Source organism: Nicotiana tabacum, chromosome 22, assembly GCF_000715075.1.
Source record: "Nicotiana tabacum cultivar K326 chromosome 22, ASM71507v2, whole genome shotgun sequence".
Lineage (NCBI taxonomy): Eukaryota > Viridiplantae > Streptophyta > Magnoliopsida > Solanales > Solanaceae > Nicotiana > Nicotiana tabacum.
In genome coordinates this window covers 150,430,066-150,453,520 of record NC_134101.1, presented here as the reverse complement: position 1 = coordinate 150,453,520, position 23,455 = coordinate 150,430,066, and the positions used below count along the sequence as shown (strand labels likewise).

The 23,455-nt window shown below is 40.4% G+C and overlaps 1 long non-coding RNA gene across 1 annotated transcript; it reads left to right on the top strand.

The window, feature by feature from the left end:
* The first annotated feature begins 1,226 nt into the window (after window positions 1-1,226).
* On the top strand, window positions 1,227-16,392 carry LOC142176804 (uncharacterized). Its single transcript, XR_012705610.1, has 2 exons — window positions 1,227-1,556; window positions 15,986-16,392. It is a non-coding gene; the product is annotated as an uncharacterized LOC142176804 (long non-coding RNA).
* Window positions 16,393-23,455: the final 7,063 nt, after the last annotated feature.

Sequence of the window (23,455 nt, the reverse complement as noted above, 5' to 3'; positions counted from 1 at the left end):
GTTACACCCCGTACTTTAATATTAGGCGAGATAAAAATGAGTCGTTCGATTAGAATGAGTCACGGTTCATCAATATTTAGACCTATCAATTTTTACTTGTTTTCTTCCTAAGTTATATTATATGATGACAACAACAATTACCTACAATAAAGAGAGTAGAAATAAAAATGGTTCTAGTTTGTGTCTAGACACTTTTGGTGCCTGTTGATCAACTGCATGCAAATAATTTTACTAAATATTGAGATGTTGACTTGAGGCATTTGGAGAGTAAAGCTCCAAGGCAGCGGAAGGGAGGTTGGTATTTAAAGAGGGTGGATGTAATGAGGGCATTCAAGTTAGCCATATACAAGTTTTTCCTCAATGCGAAGCCATAAATGCCACGATTGTTTTTGTACAAAATAAAATACTGAATTGCAAGAAGATTTGAATTCAAACTTTGCACAATGGGACTAGTAATTTAATTTCTGTGGTCTACACATGTACCAGATTAAAAAAATTCCCGCATCATCTTCACCTAATCTTCATTTCTTAATATGCGACATTAGGTTTGCTTCTCTATTCAAGACCCTAAAAGTTTAACAACCTTGATACCGTCAGATATTATATTAGTATGGTATTTTCTTTTAAGTGGAGTATTTTAGTAATAGTTTTATAAGTACAATTTTGGATAGTTAACATTTTAATATTTTCGGATATGGTAAATTATATACATAATATGAGGAAGTTTATGAGATTTTCTTTATCGTAAAGATAGAAATTATTTTCTCAAAAGAAAAGAAAGCTATCTTTTTATCATTTTAAGAATTAAACGTATGAAAATTTATACTCTTTATATGAAATTAAGAAAATTAAAAGTTGAGAAAATATATTTTTTTTTACATGGATATTTTAATGAAATAATAGTATATGAATTTATTTTATATAGTACCATATGACCATGGTAGTAAGATGTACAAAGTGTATTAAAAATAAGTAGAATTTTAAGTAATTTGAAACAATTCTTAATTATGAGGATAATTAGTTAATTCGGGTAACAGGACATTAGCTAATCACCTAATAATGGATAAAGATTTAAAATCTCCACCTCACCTCCCACGTGGCATCCATATAAGATTAGTTAATTTGACTCTTAAGGTCATATTAGTAGGTGGCAAAGTCTTAGTCATTCCATTTAATAAAGAATAGTCAAATTTTTTATTTTAAATTCCTTTACCTTGTCAATATGTAGTACCTGTACACACTAAACATTGATAAGCCGTGAAGTTTTTGCCTTTTTCTTTTCAATTCCCTAGTATAATTCACTACCCAATATTCCTTCATTCACGTTATGCAAGCAACATCCAGATAGCAGTTGAATACTCTTTTGTGGTTAAGACTTTACACCTTTTTACACGACTGTGTTCTGCCTATGTGTATTTCCTAAAGTAATACAGAAGACTTCTGCCTGAGATGAACTTTATGATCAGACAGTTCATGACCTAAGCATGAATGCTTTCTTGTTAATTTGAGTGTGCAATCCTTCTCAAAAGTATCATACAGATTTTTTCCTATTCCAGGTATGTTAAGACTAAGCTCTTCCTTTATTTTGGCATGATTTCGTCATTACACAAGTTTGATAACGAGGCATAAAGAAATATTTATACCCCAAAATATACGTATATTTTCCTAGTCTTGTAAGTGGAACCATCTGTCTTCTAATGTTTGTTATGTACCACTTGCTTATTACCTGGGATATTTTAATAATGCGACTAAGGGTCTGATATCCATATGCTTACCCAAATGAGTGAAAAGCTTTTTGATGTTTGCTAAAATTCCTAAAACTTAAGGTCTGTTAGTTGGACCTGTCTTAAAAAAAAACAATAGGAACTCCAAATGCGAGACCTCCCCTTGGTACCCCCCCCCCCCAAAAAAAAATCGATGGAATAGTTATTTGAGAAAAATAACCTTTTCATTTCTCTGTTAAATATAACAAATGGAGAGATTTCCTTCTCCATGTATGTTATTAAATGCAGACAGTCACCTTACTTAGATCTGCAAGAGTTTCTATAATTAGGATCCAATAGGCCCCAAAAGGCCTGGAAGTTGAAGATGGCTAGATAAGGGCTTATATTTGGATGCAACACTAAATTGATTGTCATAGCTGATGGACTTCATCAAAAAAAAGTTGTTATATATAACAAGTTCGCCCTCTGTGAATGTCGTGACGGCACTTAGTCTCTATTACTAGGTAAGCCTAACAATTTCGGAAAAAGAAAATAAAATGAGGAAAAAACTAATAAAAACTGAAGATAAACAAATATAGAAGCGTTTAAGAGGGGGAGGATGTAACGACTCGGCCGATCATTTTAAGAATTAACGCCCCGATCCCCTATTAACTGCTTTTTCCGTGTTTGTTTCTGCTATTTGATTTACCGGAATGATTTATTTTGAATTTCGGAGTGCTTTGGGACACTTAGTTCCTAAAAGAGTGCTTAAGCTTTAGAATTTGGACCGCTGTCGGAGCAGTATGAAGATGGTCTTGGAATGGAATTTCGTCGGTTCCGTTAGCTCCGTTGGGTGATTTCGAGCTTAGGGGCGTGTTCGGATTGTATTTTGGAGGTCCGTAGCTTATATAGGCTTGAAATGTCGAAAGTTGAATTTTGAAGTTTCCGGTTCGATGGCGAGATTTTGATATCGGGGTCGGAATGGAATTCTGGGAGTTGAAGTAGTTCTGTAGTGTTGAATGTGACGTTCTTGCAAAATTTCAGGTCATTCGGACGAGGTTCGATAGACTTTTTGATCGAAAGCGGATTTGGGAGTTTTTGGAGTTCTTAGGCTTAAATCCGATATTAATGTGGTGTTTTGATGTTGTTTTGAGCGTTCCAAAGGTTGGAACAAGTTTGAATGATGTTTTAGGACTGATTGAGGTCTCGGGGGCCTCGGGTGTGTTTCGGATGCTCAACGGGTCATTTTTGGACTTAGAGAATTGCAGAAAATGCAGCAGGTCTCCAGTTCTGGTTTCCTTCTTCGCGTTCGCGAGTGGGGTCTCGCATTCGCGAAGAGGAGCTAGGGATGGTGGAAGATTAACGCTTCGCGTTCGCGATGATGGTCCTGAATCGTGAAGCTAAGAGGTCAGATGCCTACGCGTTCGTGAAAAAGGTCCCACGTTCGTGTAGGAGGGAGAAAGTTGCTACCGCGTTCGCGATAGGGTCATCGCGTTCGCGATGAAGGAATTCTGGGCCAAACGAAGTTGTGCTTCGCGAATGCGATGAGCCTTCCGTGTTCACGAAGAAGGAATTACCTAGACAGATTATAAAATTTCAAATTCGAGGGTTTAGCCATTTTTACCAAAACTAGAGTTTGGGAGCTCGAATTTAAGCGAGATTTTGAGGGATTTTCAAAGATATCAATTGGGTAATTATTCCTAACTCCTTTTTGCTTATAACCCATTAATCTAAACGTGAATGTATCATCTAATTTTAGATTTGAGGTGAGAAATTGGCAAAGTTCTTAAGCCTAATTTTGGAGTTTTGATTAAAAATTTTGCATCGGATTTGGATAATTTTGGTATGGTTAGACTCGTGAGTGAATGGGGGTTCATAATCCGTAACTTTTACCCAATTCCGAGATGTGGGCCCAGGGGACTTTTTGGGCAATTTTCTTAATTTCGCGTGTTAGCTTCGAATTAATTAGTGGAATTAGTTACTTTAAGTTATATTTACATTATGCAATTAATTTGAAAAGATTTGGGCCATTTGGAGTCGAGTACTCGTGGCAAGAACGTGATTTCGAGTTGATTGAGCTGGTTCGAGGTAAGTGGCTTGCCTAACCTTGTGTGAGGGAACTCCCCTTAGGATTTTTGGTACTGTTGATATATGAAATGCATTGTACATGAGCTGACGAGTGCGTACATGTGCTAATTGTTGAAAATCTTATTTTCATTAAGTAACTATAACTGTGTTTTCTTCCCTGTTTATACTACTTGCAATTTAAGCCTACTGTTAGCTTAGGGAAGCATGTCTAATTGACTTAATTTCTTTACTTGCTCAAGCTGGTTTATTTGAATTTTGTGGAGCATGCTAGGTTAGAAATACTTGTTTTACCTTGGTATGAAATTGGATTGAATTGAATACTCTTTGTGTTGCTGCTGTGTGTTTACTTTGGGACTACAGGCGATATCCCGGTAGATCCCCCTTGCCTGTTTATTTGGGACTACAGATTGATATTTCGGTAGATCCCCCCTACATATTTATATTGGAATTACGGGACTGGACCTGGTAGATTTTCCTAGTACTGGGTATTTACATTTAGGACTACGGACGGGATTCCTATAATACCCAAATGTAAATATCCAGTGGATCTCCCGGGTGTCGTCCTGTAGTTCAACTCCTAGTGCGCGGGGATCTACGGGATTCCCGATCTGTAGTCCCAAATGTAAATACCTGTACTGGAAGAATTTATCGGGTGCAGTCCTGTAGTTCCAATATAAATGTGCAGGGGGGATCTACCGGAATATCAACCCGTAGTCCTAAATAAACAGGCAGGGGGATCTACCGGCATATCGCCCGTAGTCCCAAAGTAAACACACAACAGCAACACGAAGAGTATCTAATTCAATCCAATTTCATAACAAGGTAAAACAGGTATTTCTAACCTAGCATGTTGCACAGAATTCAAATAAAGAAGTTTGAGCAAGTAAAGCAATTAAGTCAATTAGACATGCTTCCCTAAGCTAACAGTAGGCTTAAATTGCAAGTAGTATAAACAGGGAAGAAAACACAGTTATAATTACTTAATGAAAATAGGATTTTCAAAAATTATCACATGTACGCACTCGTCACCTCACGTGCAAGTCATTTCATATATCAACAGTACCAAATCCTAAGGGAGCTCCCCAATACAAGGTTAGGCAAGCCACTTACCTCGAACCAGCTCAATCAACTCGAAATCACGTTCTTGACACGAGTACTCAACTCCAAATAGCCCAAATCTATTCAAATCAATTGCATAATGTAAATATAACTTCAAGTAACTAATTTCACTAATTAATTCGAAGCTAACACGCGAAATTAAAAAAATTGCTCAAAAAGTCCCCGGGCCTATGTCTCGAACCCCATTCACTCACGAGTCTAACCATACTAAAATTATCCAAATCTAATGCCAAAATCTTAATTAAAACCACAAAATTAGGTCTAAGAACTTTGCCAAAATTTTCCTTATTTCTCACCTCAAATCCAAAATTAGTTGATGAATTCACGTTTAGTTAATGGGTTATAAGAAAAAAGGAGTTATGAATCATTACCCAATTGATATCTTTGAAAATCCCTCAAAATCTCACTCAAATTCGAGCTCCCAAACTCTAGTTTTGATAAAAATGTCTGAACCCTCGATTTTGAAATTTTATAATCTGCCCAAGTAATTCCTTCTTCGCGAACACGGAAGTCCCATTGCGTTCGTGAAGCACAACTTTATTTGGCTCAGAATTCCTTCATAGCGAACGGGATGATCCTGTTGCGAACAAGGTAGAAACTTTCTCCCTCCTACGCGAACGCGGGGCCTTCTTCGCGAACGCGTAGGCATCTGACCTCTCAGCTTCGCGAATGAGGGACCATCATCGCGAATGCGAAACATTAAGCATCCACCAGCCCTAGCTTCTCTTCACGAACGCGAGATCCCACTCACGAATGCAAGACCCCACTCGCGAACACGAAGAAGGAAATCAGAACTGGAGACCTGTTGCATTTTCTACAATTCTCTAAGTCCAAAAATGACCCGTTGAGCATCCGAAATAAACCCGAGGCTCCCGGTACCTCAACAAAATATGAAAACCAATCCTAAAACATCATTCAAACTTTTTTCAACCTTCGTAATGCTCACAACAACATCAAAACACTACATTAACATCAAATTTAAGCCTAAGAACTCCAAAAACTCCCAAATTTTGCTTTCGATCAAAAAGTCTATCAAACCTCGTGCGAATTAGCTGAAATTTTGCAAGCACGTCACATTCAATACTATGGAGCTACTCCAACTCTTGAAATTCCATTCCGACCCCAATATCAAAATCTCACTATTGAACCAGAAACTTTAAAAATTCAACTTTCGGCATTTCAAGCCTAAATAAGTTACGGACCTCCAAAACATAATCTGAACATGCCCCTAAGCTCGAAATCACCCAACAGAGCTAACGGAACTGACAGAATTCCATTCTGATGTTGTCTTCACACTGCTCTGACTATGGTCCAAATTCTAAAACTTATGCTCTTTTTAGGGACTTAGTGTCCCAAAACACTCCGAAATTCAAAACAAATCATTCTGGCAAATCAAAATATAAGAAAAAAACACGGGAAAAGATGTTAATCGGAGAACATGGCATTAATTCTTAAAACGACCAGCCGGGTCGTTACATTATAGCTGATGGGAATTTCTCATTCTGGTAATGGCTTCCTTTTGGTTAGGTGAAAGTAGAAATTTAGCTCTCACACACCTTTTCTTGTTCGAGCCAAGTAAATATGGTCACTTGTTGAGCCATGTATTGCATTTTTCTTTGGGAGACAAAATATTGCACCATAAGCCTCAGATCTTACAAAATAAATGAAACTAGAAGATGCACAACTTCCATAAATGACTCTACTCATAGAAGCACTAGAGGTTCCTATGTTCTTGAATTTTCATATGTCCTATTATTTTATCATATGTTCATAGGTCTCAGGAAAATACATAAGTTAAAAATTTTTACTTCATGATATTAATCAAAGGCATAATGGTCTTATGACATTTCGAAAGATTTTGTTAGCGTACTTCTCATGCATTGTATTTATTTACATGTGAATTTAACTATTACTCAGATGGCATTATATATGCGTATATATGTATATGGGATATGGGAAAAGGATACGACGTTATATACGCACCACCACCTTATCAGCTGGTATACGTTGTTGATTTTGCCCGCAATAGCCGATATGATATGATAGGATGCCCTCAGAGGCTTGATGATGTTATGAACACATGTACCTATGCACGACATGACATTCATACCCATATGCATGATACTATAAATATTTCATGATAGACTGGCCGTTTTCAGCAATTGCGCTTGATTTAGTAGTTTGAGGTCTCGGGCAGCTTCACATTATGTATATCGACTTGTGTGCATGGTTGGATTCAGTTTCCGGATGAATCAGAGTTGAATTGGAAGAAGGAACCTAGTTTTGAAAGTTTAAACAATGAAAATTTGACCGAAATTGAACTTTTGAGTAAACGGCACCAGAATGGGTTGTGGGTGATCTCAACAGCTTTGTATGGTGATTTTGTACTTAGGCGCGCGTCCGTATTTGGAATTGAAGGTCCGTAGGGTAATTTGAGGCGTTTCAGCAAAAGTTGGAAAAGTTGAAGTTTGGAAAATGGAGAAGTTTGACCCATAGTTGAATTTTGTGATATCGGGGTCGGAAACTAATTCCGAGAGTTGGAACAGCTCCGTTATGTCATTTTGGACTTGTCTGCAAAATTTGGCGTCATTCCGGGTTGATTTGTTAGGTTTCGGCACAAGTTTTGGAAGTTGGAAGGTTTGAAAGTTCCTAAGTTCGATTCATGGTGTGATTTGTCATTTCGGCGTTGTTTGATGTTATTTGTGACCTCGAGCGAGTCCGTGTTAGGTTATATGACTTGTTTTTGTGTTTAGACGGGGTCCCGGGAGCCTCGGGTGTGTTCCGGGTGGGTTACGGGTCATTTTCCCTTGTTTTTGAACTGTTGTTTTCTGCTTCTAGTATCCTCTTTTGCGATTGCAAACTGCCTTCCGCGTTCGCGAAGCTTTGTTGCTGACTACCTAGAAATACTTCATCGTGTTTGCGTTCCCCTCACGTGTTCGCGAAGCTCTGCTCTCCCTTCATCGCGTTTGCGTTCCCCTCACGTGTTCGCGTAGTTATGCCATTCCACTCTTCGCGTTCGTGTACTAGTTCACACGTTCATGAAGAGCAGTCTTTGGGCCATCAGACTTCCCTTCTTCGCGTTCGCAGATGCACTATCGCGTTCGCAATTAGTAACCTGGGCACCTTCATTTCTCTTTTTCGCGAACACGATACCTTCTCTGCGTTCGCGATGCTTTAATATATGGGCAGAATATAAGTTTTCCAAATCGAGGGTTCGACCATTTTAAACATTTTTTGAGTTCTAGAGCTCGGTTTCTGGCGATTCCTTGTGGGATTTTCAAGCAAAACGATTGGGTAAGTGTTCTTCACTTAGAATTAATTATATTCCATGAATTTATCTTCATTTTTATCATTTAATTTGTGGTTTGGGTTGAGGAAGATGTTGGTTTTTGGAGAAAATTCCTAAAATAAAAAATCATGATTTGAGGGGACAAATGGTATCAGAATTTAATAAGTTTTGTATGGTTGAACTCATGTTGGAATGGGTATTCGGTTTTCATAAAATTTGTCGGGTTCCGAGGTGCAGGCCCGGGGTCGACTTTTAGACCGATTTTTTGATTTTGTTAAAAATTAAGACTATATGATCCAGAATAGTTTCTTATGTGTTTTATTTGTGCTTTGAAGTTAATTTGGTTAGATTTGATCCGTCCGAAGGTCTTTTCACCCGAGAAGTGCATTTTAGAATATCGGTTTATCATCTTCTAGATAAGTATCTTGCCTAGCCTTGTGTGGGGGACTTCCCCTTTAGGATTGAGTCTTCTTTCCTAATTGTAGTCCGTGCATGCGAGGTGACGAGTGTGTGCTCGGACTTATTTGTGGGAAATATGCTCTAGGGTTCTTAGGTCCTTATGTTCAATATGTGAAAAGTATTCCGTTATGATTGAGTTTAATAATTGCTTAAATTGTCTCTATAAGCTCCATATGATGATGTTAGCTTTCCTCTAATTCTTATGTGTCGCATTGGCCCTTAATTGAAGTGATTGCCTTCCTTATTGTTTTGACACTTCTTGATTGTGAGTTCCTCTATGACTTCATGCAAATAGGTTACATGTCTAATTGTTGTGGTTTTCGGTGTAGTTATCATGTGCTTATTATGTCTTGTTGTTTAGTTGAGGTTTCATTGTGAAGTTAATTGTTGGTACAAGTTTGGTTATAGTTGATTCCCTTGCTGGTACATATTTAATTCTTTCTGTTGGTTCCCTTGCCGTGATGTGTTTATTCTTGTTGTTGACTCCCTTGCCGGGATATTGTTGTTTCCATATTGTTCCCTTGCCGGGATTATTTTGTGATTGTTTTTGATTTGTATATTGGGATCGGATTGCATGCCACAATAATATTATATGATTTGGATCGGGTTGCACACCACAACAATATTATATGGGATCGGGTTGCATGCCGCAACAATATTACACGGGATCGGGTTGCACGCCGCAACATGGAGTAATAAGGGTGGACAGGTGGGGTCGGGTTGCACGCTGCAATATCATTATATGATTTGGATCGGGTTGTACGACGCAACAATATTATATGATTTGGATTGGGTTGCACACCGCAACAGTACTATATGATTGGGATCGGGTTGCACGCTGCAACAAGAAAGGATAAAAGTGAATATTGACTCTTATGGTGAGAACGAGAGTAAAAGCACGAAGGGTGATGTCGTGCACTTTCTGCTGCTGTGTTTATTTGTTGTTATCAATTCAAGTGTTTAAACTATTTAAATTCCTTTATTGTTTCGATCCTTTGTGTTAGAACCTACAATGTTTTCAATACCTCACCGTATTTATGTATATGTAGGCTCCAATACTTCAAACTTCAGTAATTGTTACAGCCGTAATTCAATTAGTTTCTCAATTCCAATACTTCAAACTTCAATAATTGTTACAGCCTTAATTCAATTAGTTTCTCAATTATACCCCCTTAAACCGTCTGAGGTTGTATTTTACTTAAAAAGGAATTTCTACTAAGTCTTAAGTTATTAAATCTCATGTTAAAGGTAATAATCCATTCGATGTTGTATTTTCTTTACTCAAATAATTTCAAAAGAAACAACTTCATCTTTTCTCGCTGACTTTCCTAACTAATTTAGAAAATTGTAGTTTTACTTTTATTAGGTAAATGGGACTTCTTGGACATATTGAGTGCATTGTACGAACATTATGTATGGTATAGCATGTGGATTCTGTTGTTAAAAGTGAGATGAAAAATATAGGGGCACAAGGTGCCATGCATGCAGAAGATTTGGAAGTTAAGATTATGATATGAGAAACTGAGGATTGAGATGGTCGGGATTGTGTATTAGACGTGATGTGATTGATTGAGTGAGAATTTCCTTCTTTAATTGAATACATTCTTACTTGTCTCTGTTTTTGTTATGTCAGAGTTGATTTACTTGGTTATCATTCGTTACTACCCGTGTTCTCTCTTTATTGTTCTTACTGTTTGTATTTTGATTTCTTTCTGCCGTTGATATTACCTCGTTATTTTTATCTCGATATTTTATTATCATATCCTGTTTATTTTATTTGACCAGTAGGTGTCTTGACTGTTCCTCGTCACTACCTCATTGAGGTTAGTCTTGATACTTATTGGGCACTGCCGTGGTGTGCTCATACTACACTTTTGTATATTTTTGTGTACAGATCTAGGTATTGATCGATAGTAGCTGTGCGGGTAGTCGCGGTAGAGATTCACGGTAACCTATTGCTACGTTCGCAGGCCTTGGAGTCACCTTCGTTTGTATTTACGTTCCATTGTTTCCTTCTGGTTCTGGAACAGTGTTGTATTTATTTTGTTTAACTACTCTTAGAAAGGCTTATGATTTGTACCACCGGTTTTGGGAATTGCGATTTATTGAGAGTTATTAAATATGAAGTTAGTAAATGTTAATGTTATTTCTATAAATGTTAGGCTAACCTAGTTTAGAGACTATGCACCATCACGACTCCTTCAGAGAGATTTTGGGTCGTGACAAGTTGGTATCAGAGCTCTAGGTTCATGGGTGCTACGAGTCATAAGCAGGTTTAGTACAGTCTTGCATATCGGTACGGAGACGTCTGTACTTATCTTCGAGAGGCTACAGAACTGTTAGGAAATTCCACTTCTTTCATTCCTTATCGTGCGATATTGATTCAGCTCGAAGTATATGACTTATGTCCCTCTACATCCACTCGTGTATAATATTATGCTCTCAACGTCCGCTATGCGCCAGTGGTCCATAATGCTATAAATTGTCTATAAAGGAGTCAAGGATGCTCGGGAATTATCTCAACATGCTGTCCAGACTGAAGATATAGAGGTATTGAAAGGCTATTCAATTGTTCATTTAGAGGCGCAACGGTTTCCGGCATCTGGTTAATGAGTGCTAGCTTGGGAAAAGTTTAATTGGTTAACTAGTCGTCGCGATTGTGGCAAGGTCACGAGGTGGGTGTTGATTGGGAATAGTTGGTGGTATTGGAGTACCTTATGATTTGTGTTGTGAGAGCTGTGGAGGTTAGTTTTGAGGATCATCAGATGTTGTTTTCTATGGCTTTGCGCTAAGTGGAGGAGTCCAATAGCGACATTCAGATTGCAGAGTCAGATTTATATCAGTTTTGGCCTGAGGTATGTGTATATGTGGTATTGGTAGGTTCCCAAATTTGGGGTATGACTAGGGTCTAAAATCTCGAACGGGATGATATTGGGGCTTACAGTATTTCTACGGTAATAATGAATCTACATAATCAACATCAAGGGGAGTCGGAGGAATAACTTCAGATTCACAGGAGGTCTATTCAGCGTGGGTATTGTGGATGCGGCAGAACGGGGTGCTTCAGAGGTAATGCAGTGGTTTATGAGTTTCTTGCTACGTAGTTCATGCTAGAGTCATCTGTATGGGGGGTGGGGGGCTTTGATGGGAGTTATTGCATATCGACTATCCAAAGGAATGAGTCAGTTCAGTAGTGATGGGTCAGCATAGCCATGGAAGTAAATGGTCCTTTGAAGTGGGAATTCTCTACTGGCATTTGTGGCAGCACTCTTGGATTGGACGATTTGTGTGATCGGTTGAGTTGGGGAGGTGCAATCCTGATGGCTTAGTTACGTGCGGGTGGATATCGGAGGGTTCTCGATGGTTTGACAATGGCTTGAGTTAGGTGTCTTCTATGGGCATAAAGAATATGTGGTACATTGCGGGTTTCTCCTGAATCAGTATCTAAAATTAATAGAGTGTTGGCATTATTGGCTATTATATGTGAAGAGTGTGCATTTGTGGAAAGGACCTTGAGGTTTGGTTTGCGGGTGCGTGGCTGGTAGCATGATGATTACTGGGTTTGAGGTTTTCGAGGTTCATGTTTTGTTACGCGGTCAGAAACTCTATATGAGTGCTTCAGCAATATGATAGGGTGTGAGTGATATATCAACCATTTGATTTGCGAAATTAAGTATGAGTATGGAGATTTTGGTATCCCTGAGGTTTTGGGGCTAGATGCCCTCGTATGTGGGTCATTTCCTGCTTGCGGATTGTGAAGGAACACTGAGGATGAGGTAATTAATAGCATGCATGATTGATAGGTCACTGTGGATTTTTGGGAAGGGTAATTACCTAGTTGGAAATAATCAGGATTTTGGTTGGAGGCTATTGGAAAGCTCAATGAGGATATGTATCTTATATCGAGTCCAGTTTGTGTGCTCCTATGAGATCGTCATTTTGGTTATGTTATCAGGCAGAATGGATATTATTTGTGCCCCTAGCCTATGATATGTGCTACTCTTTTATGTTGTGTTAGGCGGTGAGGTTGCATGATTATTTCCCTCATAGGTAGTAATTCTATTCAGGCCTTATGGCGATGCAGGCGAGATAGCCCTCGTGATGTTGATTTACTTATTGCACCTTAGTCGTGCTTGCTTCTTTCATGTGTTAACACTTCCATTTATTTTCCCACAGTTTTATTTGTGCACTTTGTTGTACTTGATATCAGTATTCATATGTTCAGTGAGTTCGAGCATTTTGGCTTGATGAGTATTTGGGGAGCGGGCTGCATGCCGCAGCAGATGTTATGTGGGATACCCTTTCCTTGTGTTTATTTGGTGTTGTATTTTCCCTCTGTGGGATGATTTGTTAAAGAATTACACTTTTGTGGTTATGCGTGTTGTACTCGTTAGATAATTCTTATACCCTGCTTTTCTTTACTTGTGTTGCATAATTGAGTTATTGTTGGTTTGGTGTGCGAATTGTGTAACGTGAGAATTCGTGTGGTTCTGTGATGAGCTGTTAGTTGTGCTCCTTGTATTGGGTGAGATGAGGTTCTTAGACCTGAGATTAGTACTATGGTATCGGGGGTGAGGAGTGATTGGAAGTATGAGGGTGTTTCTGCTAAGATTTGGGTGATGGCCCTTGGCAGCCGAGAGGGCTTCTTGACTTGTTGTCTTCATGGGCGGCTATGAGTTCCCGCATGTTTCTTTATCACGAGCAGTGATGTGGAGGTCCTGAACAAGGTTATATTCAATGTGAGGTGTGTTGCCGGCATCCAGGGTGTTATTTGAGCAGCTATGGTGGTCAGATGTTATTGCTTCGGGCATTTGAGTTGTGTGGAGCAACGTGTGATTGTATTCTAGATTGGAATTCGGCTTGATTCAGCTTGTTAAGGCTCATGCAGTGTGATGACCTGGAATTCAGATTCGATGATGAATTTCAGATGTTGAGGTTTGGGTTCTGTTCTTAGGTCATGGGTTAAGGAGGTGATGAGATTTTCAGTTAAGTTGCATTGTCAGTTCTGCTTAGGTTGGGTGATGGGGAATCACCCTCGGGTGTATGTATGGTGAGCTCATGCAGTGGTTTGATGGCTTTAGAATGACTCGGGGCATGTTCGAGGACAAATATATGTTTTTAAGTAAAGGAGGATGTAATGACCTGACTGGTCGTTTTGAGAAATTGTGCTCGATTCGGTAGTTTGAGGTCTTGAGCAGCTTCACATTATGTATATCGACTTGTGTGCATGGTTGGATTCAGTTTTCGGATGAATCGGAGTTGAATTGGAAGAAGGAACCTAGTTTTGGAAGTTTAAATAGTGAAAATTTGACTGGAATTGGACTTTTGAGTAAATGGCCCCGGAATGGGTCATGGGTGATCTCAATAGCTTTGTATGGTGATTTTGGACTTAGGCACTTATCCAGATTCGGAATTGGAGGTCCGTAGGGTAATTTGAGGTGTTTTGGCGAAAGTTGGAAAGTTGAAGTTTGGAAAATGGAGAAGTTTGACCCATAGTTGACTTTTGTGATATCGGGGTCGGAATGTGATTTGAGAGTTGGAACATCTCTGTAATGTCATTTTGGATTTTTCTGCAAAATTTGGCGTCATTCCGGGTTGATTTGATAGGTTTCAGCACGAGTTTTGGAAGTTGGAAGGTTTGAAAGTTCCTAAGTTTGATTCATAGTGTGATTCGTCATTTTGTTGTTGTTTGATGTGATTTGTGACCTCGAGTGAGTCCGTGTTAGGTTATAGACTTGTTTGTGTGTTTGGACGGGGTCCCGGGGGCCTCGGGTGTGTTCCGGGTGGGCTACGGGTCATTTTTCCTTGTTTTTGAACTGCTGTTTTCTGCTTTTGGTATCCTCTTTCGCGATCGCGAACCGCCTTCCGCATTCGCGAAGCTTTGTTGATGACCACCTGGATATCCTTCTTCGCGTTCGTGTGTAGAGCCTCGCGTTCGCGAAGCTTTGTCTCTCCCTTCATCGCGTTCGCGTTCCCCTCACGCGTTTGCGTAGTTATGCCGTTCCACTCTTCGCGTTCGCGTACTGGTTCACGCGTTCGCGAAGAGCAGTCTTTGGGCCATCAGACTTCCCTTCTTCGCATTCGCGGACGCATTGTCGCGTTAGCGATGAGTAACCTGGGGACCTTCATTTTTCTTCTTCGCGAACGCGATACTTCCTCTGCGTTCGCGATGCTTTAATATCTTGGCAGAATATTAGTTTTCCAAATCGAGGGTTAGGCTATTTTTAACATTTTTGGAGTTCTAGAGCTCGGTTTTGGGCGATTCCTTGTGGGGTTTTCAAGCAAAACGATTGAGTAAGTGTTCTTCACTAAATATTTATTATATTCCATGAATTTATCTTCATTTTTATCATTTAATTTGTGGTTTGGGGTGAGGAAGATGTTGGTTTTTGGAGAAAATTCCTAAAATGAAAAATCATGATTTGAGGGGCCAAATGGTATCAGAATTTAATAAATTTTGTATGGTTGAACTCATGTTGGAATGGGTATTCGGTTTTTGTAAAATTTTCCAGGTTCTGAGGCGCGGGCCCGAGGGTCGACTTTTGGACCGATTTTTGGATTTTGGTAAACATTGAGACTTTATGATCCAGAATAGTTTCTTATGTGTTTTATTTGTGCTTTGAAGTTAATTTGATTAGATTTGAGCCGTCTGGAGTTCTTTTCACCCGAGAAGTGCATTTTAGAGTGTCGGTTTGTCATCTATGAGGAAAGTATCTTGTCTAACCTTATGTGGGGGACTTCCCCTTTAGGATTGAGTCTTCTTTGCTAATTGCAGTCCGTGCATGCGAGGTGACGAGTCTATGCTTGGACTTATTTGTGGGAAATATGCTCTAGGGTTCTTAGGTCCTTATGTTCAATATGTGGAAAGTATTCCGTTATGATTGGGTTTAATAATTTCTTAAATTGTCTCTATATGCTCCATATGATGTTGTTAGCTTTTATCTAATTCTTATATGTTGTATTGACCCTTAATTGCCTTAATTGAAGTGATTGCCTTCCTTTTTGTTTTGACACTTCTTGATTGTGAGTTCCTCTATGACTTCATGCAAATATGTTACATGCCTAATTGTTGTGGTTACCGGTGTAGTTATCACGTTCTTATTATGTCTTATTGTTTAGTTGAGGTTTCATTGTGAAGTTAATTGTTGGTACAAGTTTGGTTATAGTTGATTCCCTTGCCGGGACATATTTAATTCTTTCTGTTGGTTCCCTTGCCGGGATGTGTTTATTCTTGTTGTTGACTCCCTTGCCGGGATACTGTTGTTTCCATATTGTTCCCTTGCCAGGATTCTTTAGTGATTGGTGTTGGTTTGTATATTGGGATCAGGTTGCACGCTACAACAATATTATATGATTTGGATCGAGTTGCACGCCACAACAATGTTATATGATTTGGATCAGGTCGCACGCCGCAACATCCTTATATGATTTGGATCGGGTTGTACGCCGCAACAATATTATATGATTTGGATCGGGTTGCGCGCCACAACAGTACTTTATGATTGGGATCAGGTTGCATGCTGCAACAAGAAAGGATAAAAGAGAATAATTACTCTTATGGTGAGAACGAGAGTTGAAGCACGAAGGGTGATGTCGTGCACTTTCTGCTGCTGTGTTTATTTGTTGTTATCAATTCAAGTGTTTAAACTGTTTAAATCACTTTATTGATGTGATCCTTTGTGATGACCCAAAAGGTCATCACTTGATTTACGAGTATATTCTATGTTTCAAGGCCTTAGAAACCTCTTTTTTCCTCACTTCAATTTGCGTGCGTAGTCCAGGCGTATATCTGGAACGCTTTTATGTGGAAATGTGATGAAAATGTTAATTTGCCTTTAAAATTTAATTTAAGTTGACTTCGGTCAACATTTTGAGTAAACGGACTTGGACCTGTGATTTGATGGTCCCGGAGGTTCTTTAGGAAAATATGAGACTTGGGCGTATGCGTGGAATTGAATTCCGAGGTCCCAAGCCCGAGAAATAAAATTTTCAAAAATTGTTTTATGGAATATATATGAGTCTTTGGAAATTTGAATGTTTTTGAAATTGATGGTATCGGGCCCATATCTTGCTTTCGGAGCCCGGCACAGGTCTTCTATGGCGTTTAGATTGAGCCTATAAAATTTTGGTAAGAAACAAAATTGAAATGACGTGAATCGGACCCTCGGCTATGAAATTTGAAACTTAAGTGTTCTTGAAATTTTTCTTTGATTTTGATGCTAAATTCGCTATAAAAGCTATTAATTTGGCGATTTAATCGCACGAGGTAATCCATATGATGTTTGAGTTAGTATGCATGTTTTGTTTGGAGCCCCGAGGGCTCGGGTGAGTTTCAGAAGGTTTTTAAACTTAGAAAAGTTGTAGGTTTTTAGTTTCTGGTGTTCTGAAGTTTTGTTCTTCGCGTTCGCGGAAGGAATCTCGCGAACGCGAAGGTTAAGTTAGGATGAAGGAATTTTCCTTCTATGCAAACGCGAGAAACAGGTCGCGAACGCGAAGCTTTGGGGGTGCTACCCTTCGCGAACGCGGACCTGCTATCGCGAACGCGAAGGCTTGAGGAGTCAAAGCTCCGCGAACGCGAGCCGCTAAACGTGAACACGAAGGCTAATGGGCCTGACCCTTCGCGAATGCGATAGGCCCTTTGCGAAAGAGAAGAACGCCTGTCCAGGGAATTAAAAATAGTAGCAAATCGGGATTTAGTTCAAAACTTCATATTTTCAAAACTAGAGAGCATTGAGGCAATTTTCAAAGAACAAGTTCTTCCTCGAAGAATTGGTATATGATTCTAAACCTTTTTCTTTCGATTTCCCATTGTATTTCATCAATTTTCATCCAAAAATCTAGGGTTTTTATGGTAGAAATTAGGAATTTGGGTAGAGTTAGGGCTATTTTATTAATTGGAATTTAGACCTTGTTTTGGGATCGAATTCCGAAATTAATTGCATATTCGGGCTCGTGGGTGAATGGGTGATCGGGTTTTGGTCCGAACCTCGAGTTTTGACCAAGAGGCCCGGGGTCAATTTTTGACTTTTTGAGCAAAATGATAGAAAACCTATAATTAAGCATTGGGTATGAATTCTTTAGCATTTATTGATGTTGTTAAATCAATTTGGACTAGATACGAGTTATTTGGAGGCACATTCTAATGGAAAAGCGGTGTTTGAGGCTTGAGTTGGCCGTGAAAGTTTGAGGTAAGTGTTTGGTCTAACCTTAGCTTGAGGGATTAGGAGTTGTGTCTTATTTTCTATGTGTTAATTGTGGAGTACGACGTATAGGCATGGTGATGAGTATCTATACGTTGGAGTCAAGCATGCCCGTGAGTCTTGTATTGTAATTGTTGTTACTCTGTTGTGGTTTATTTGTGCTTTATATGAGGATTATCATTAATATTCCCTTGTCGGGATGTTGTTGTGATATTATTGTTCCCTTGCCAGGATGTTGTTGTCATATTATTGTTCCCTTGCGGGGATGGTGTTGTTATATTATTGTTCCCTTGACGGGATGTTGTTGTTATATTATTGTTCCCTTGCCGGGATTCTTTTATGATTGGTGTTGATAAATGACAAGGGAGCAGGTTGCACACCTTCAACGGTACTATATGAAATGGAAGTGGGTTGCATGCCTGCAACGGTACTATATGAAATGGGAGCGGGTTGCACGCCTGCAACAGTATTATATGAAATGGGATCGGATTGCACGCCTGCAACGGTATTACAGGTGTACTTGTTCCTTATTTCCTTATCTTTTCTAGTAGTTAGATTTATGGCGCTCCTTACATTTCTCTATTGTTATTCTGTTACTCCCCGCAGCATGTTTCCCCCGCCCAACTTTAGCTGTAATTATATGCTTTTATTTACGCTGTATATGATTTAACCACATAGGTTTATTTTCTAGTCTGGTCCTAGCCTCGTCACTACTTCGCTGAGGTTAGGCTAGGCACTTACCAACACATGGGGTCGGTTGTGCTGATACTACACTCTGCAGTGTGTGCAGATACTGATACCGGAGCATTTGGACCGTAGTGAGGGTGCTGTCTTCAGTCCACTCAGGCGACCCGAGGTAGTCCTACAGACGTCCGCGAGCCCTTGTGTCTCCTTCTATCATTTCTCTTTCTATTTTTACTTTTTCAGAGACAGATTTGTGTATTTCTATTCAGACCTTATTTGTAGTATTCTTAGATAGTCCATGACTTGTGATACTAAATTCTGGGTAGTATTGTATTTAAGATTTTGTAGCAAATGTTCAGTTAAGGATTAAGTTTTCGTCTTCCGTATTTCTAATTATTTAGTTTATTCCGCTGCTTAAATCACTTATTACTTTGAATTATTGAATATGCTTAATAAAAAGGGTAATAAATTTATAATACTCGGCTTGCCTAGCTTTCACGAGTAGGCGCCATCACGATTCTCGAGGGTGGAAAATTCGGGTCGTGACAAGTTGGTATCAGAGCTCTAGGTTACTCAGGTCTCACAATTCACGGACAAGCTTAGTAGAGTCTGAGGGATCGGTATATAGACGTCTGTATTTATCCCCCAGAGGCTACAGAGTTACGAAAAATCTCACTTTTATTCTTCTCTGTCTTGCGATTTTGTTCTCTCACTGCCAAATCGAAACCTTTACTCTTGTCCCTTCACGAATGGCGAAGTCACATACCGCTTCTTCAACCGAGCAGCAGTACAGACCGGTAATAGATCAGCTACGTCTTCGGAGCCTTTTTAGAGGTTGGATAGGTTTCACCAAGCTCTTCACTACCACTTACAGCGGTACATCTTCTGAGGATCCCCAGGATTATTTAGACAGCTCTCATGAGTTTCTCAGGAAAATGGGGATAGTAGAGACCAATGGGGTCGACTTTGCTACTTTTCGCTAATCTGGATTCGCCAAGACTTGGTGGCGAGATTATTATTTGGCTAGACCAGTTGGGTCACCAGCTTTGGCTTGGGATCAGTTTTCTCGGCTAATTCTTGAGAAGTTTCTTCCTGTCACTCAGAGAGAGGTCTATCAGAGGTAGTTTGAGCGTCTCCAATAGAGTTCTATGACTGTTACTCAGTATGAGACCAGATTTATTGATTTGGCCCGTCATGCTCTTCTTATAGTTCCCACTAAGAGAGAGAGAGTGGGGAGGTTCATTGAGGGATTTGTTCAGCCTATTCGTCTTTAGATGGATATGGAGACGGGGAGTGAGATTTCTTTTCAGGAGGCGGCCAATGTGGCCAGGAGGGTTGAGTTGGTTCTTTCACATGGGGGTGGTTAGGGGTCTGACAAGAGGCCTCGTCATTCAGGCAGATTTAGTGTTGGCTCGTTTGGAAGTAGGGATTCGTATGGTAGAGGCCATCCTCCTAGGCCTTTTCAGTTAGCACTTCAGGCTTCTCACGGTGCCCCAAGTGGCCGTGGTTCTCACATGCAGTATTCTGATCATCAGTCTTATAGTGCATCACCAGCTCCTATTAATGCACCTCCGCTCCAAAGCTTTCAGGGTCGTCAGTCCAGCAGTAGAAGGCTTGTTTTACTTATGGTGACACGGGGCATATTGCTAGACTTTTCCCTCGAGCACCGAGAAATTCTTAACACCAGGGTTCTCGTGCCATGGTTCAGGCACTGAGTGTTCCACCGCCCGCCTAGCTAGCTAGAGGTAGAGATCGAGGTGCTAGAGGTGGAAGTAGAGGTATTAGAGGTAAAGCTCAAGCCGCTAGAGGTGGAGGCCAGCCTGCAGCAGGCCGTCCCAAAGATGTAATCCAGAGTGGTGGGGCCCATCCCCGATGTTATGCTCTTCCAACCAAACCTGAGGTTGAGGCTTCCGATGCAGTCATCACAGGTATTGTTATTTTTTGTAGTAGGGATGCTTCAGTTCTATTTGATCCAGGGTCTACATACTCCTATGTGTCATCTTATTTTGCACCGTATTTGATCATGACTAGTGATTCTTTGAGTGCTCCTGTATATGTGTCTACACCAGTGGGTAATTCTATTGTGGTAGATCATCTTCATCATTCTTTTATAGTTGTAATTGGGGGTCTTGAGACCCGAGTAGACTTATTACTTCTGGACATGGTTGATTTTGATGTCATATTGGGGATGGACTGGTTATCACCTTACCACGCGATCTTGGACTGTCATGCCAAGACTGTGACCTTAGCCTTGCTGGGGTTTCCTCGTTTAGAGTGAAGAAGGACTCCTAGTTATTCTACCCGTAGTATTATCTCATATGTGAAGGCTCGGTGTACGGTTGAGAAGGGATATTTGGCCTATTTGGCATATGTACGTGATTCTAGTGTTGAGGTTCCTTCTATGGATTCTGTGCCTGTTGTTCATGAGTTTCCTGAGGTATTTCCTTCAGACCTACCGGGTATGCCACCAGACAGAGATATTGACTTCTGCATTGTTTTGGCTCTGGGCACTCAGCCCATTTTTATCCCGTCGTATGGTATGGCCCCGCCTGAGTTGAAAGAATTGAAGGAACAGTTGCAAGACTTGCTTGAGAAAGGCTTCATTAGACCTTTTGTCTCACTTTGGGGTGCGCCGGTGTTGTTTGTTAAGAAGAAGGATGGATCGTTGCGAATATGATAGATTACCGGCAATTGAACAAGGTTACAATCAAGAATAAGTATCCATTGCCGAGGATTGATGATTTATTTGATCAGCTTCAGGGTGCCAAGGTATTTTCTAAGATTGACTTGAGATCTGACTAACATCAGTTGAGGATTAGGACATCCGATGTCCCTAAGACAACTTTCTGCACTTGGTACGGGCATTATAAGTTCTTGGTGATGTCATTCGGTTGACAAATGCCCCAACAGCTTTTATGGATTTGATGAACCTAGTGTTCAAGCCTTACTTGGATTTATTCGTGATAGTCTTCATTGATGAAATTTTGATATATTCCCGCAGCTGAGAGGAGCATGAGCAACATCTGAGAGTTGTTCTTCAGACTTTGAGAGATAGTCAGTTGTATGCTAAGTTTTCGAAGTGCTAGTTTTGGTTGGGGTCAGTTGCTTTCTTGGGTCATGTTATTTCAGCAGAGAATATTTAGGTAGATCCAAAGAAGATAGAGGCAGTCAAGGACTGGCCTAGACCCGCATCAGCTATAGAGATTCAGAGTTTCTTGGGCTTGGCAGGCTATTATCGTTGGTTTGTAGAGGGGTTTTCATCTATTGCAGCCCCGATGACCAGGTTGAACCAGAAGGGTGCCCAGTTCAGATGGTCGGACGAGTGTGTGGCGAGTTTTTAGAAGCTTAAGACAACTTTGACTACGGTGCCGGTGTTGGTTTTGCCCACAGGTTCAGGGCCATATACTGTTTATTGTGATGCATCTCGTATTGGACTTGGTGCGGTGTTGATGCAGGATGGAAAGGTCATTGCTTATACTTCGCGTCAATTAAAGATCCATGAGAAGAACTATCTGGTCCATGATTTGGAGTTAGCAGCCATTGTTCACGCGTTAAAGATTTGGAGGCATTATCTGTATGGCGTGGCATATGAGGTGTTCACGGATCACAAGAGTCTACAATATTTGGTCAAGCAGAAGGAGCTAAATTTGAGGTAGAGAAGGTGGTTGGAGCTATTGAAAGACTATGATATCACCATCTTATATCATTCAGGGAAGGCCAATGTGGTGGCTGATACTTTGAGTAGGAAGTCAGCTAGTATGGGTAGTCTTGCATATATTCCAGTCGGTGAGAGACCGTTTGCTTTGGATGTTCAGGCTTTGGCCAATCAATTTATGAGGTTGGATGTTTCTGATCCTACTCGTGTATTAGCTTGCATAGTCGCTCGTTCTCCTTTATTGGAGCATATCCGAGTTCGGTAATATGATGATCCTTATTTATGTGTCCTTAGAGACACGGTGCAGCACGGTGGTGCCAAGCAGGTTACGTTAGGAGATGATGGGGTTTTGAGGCTACAGGGTCGAGTTTGTGTGCCTAATGTGGATGGACTCTGAGAGTCGATTTTAGAGGAGGCCCATAGTTCCCGGTACTCTATTCATCTGGGCACCGCTAAGATGTATCAAGATTTACGGCAACATTATTGGTTGAGAAGGATAAAGAAGTATATTGTTGCGTATGTGGCTCGGTGTTTGAATTGTCAGCAGGTAAAGTACGAGAATCAGAGACCTGGTGGTTTGTTTCAGAGGATTGAGATTCTCAAGTAGAAGTGGGAGCGTATCACTATGGACTTTGTTGTTAGACTCCCACGGACTCAGAGGAAATTCGGTGCAGTGTGGGTTATTGTTGATAGGATTACTAAGTCAGTGCATTTCATTCCTGTGGCAGTCTCCTATTCTTCTTAGTGGTTAGCTGAGATCTATATTCGAGAGATTGTTCGTCTTCATGGTGTGCCCATGTCTATCATTCCGGACTGAGGTACGCAGTTTACCTCACATTTCTAGAGAGCAGTTTAGTGTGAGTTGGGCACACTGGTCGAGTTGAGCACAACATTTCATCCTTAAACGGATGGGCAGTCCGAGCATACTATTCAGATTGTGGAAGATATGCTCTGAGCTTGTGTCATTGACTTTGGAGGCTCATGGGATCAGTTTTTGCCATTAGCGAAGTTTGCCTACAACAACTGCTACTAGTCGAGCATCCAGATGGCTCCTTATGAGGCTTTATATGGTAGGCGGTGTCGATTGCCAAGTGGGTGGTTTGAGCCGGGAGAGGCTAGGTTGTTGGGTACGGAACTAGTACATGATGCCTTGGACGAGCTCAGTCTAGGCAAAAGAGTTATGCCGATCGTAAGGTTCGTGATGTGGCATTCATAGTTGGCGAGCGAGTGTTGCTTCGGGTGTCGCCTATGAAGGGCA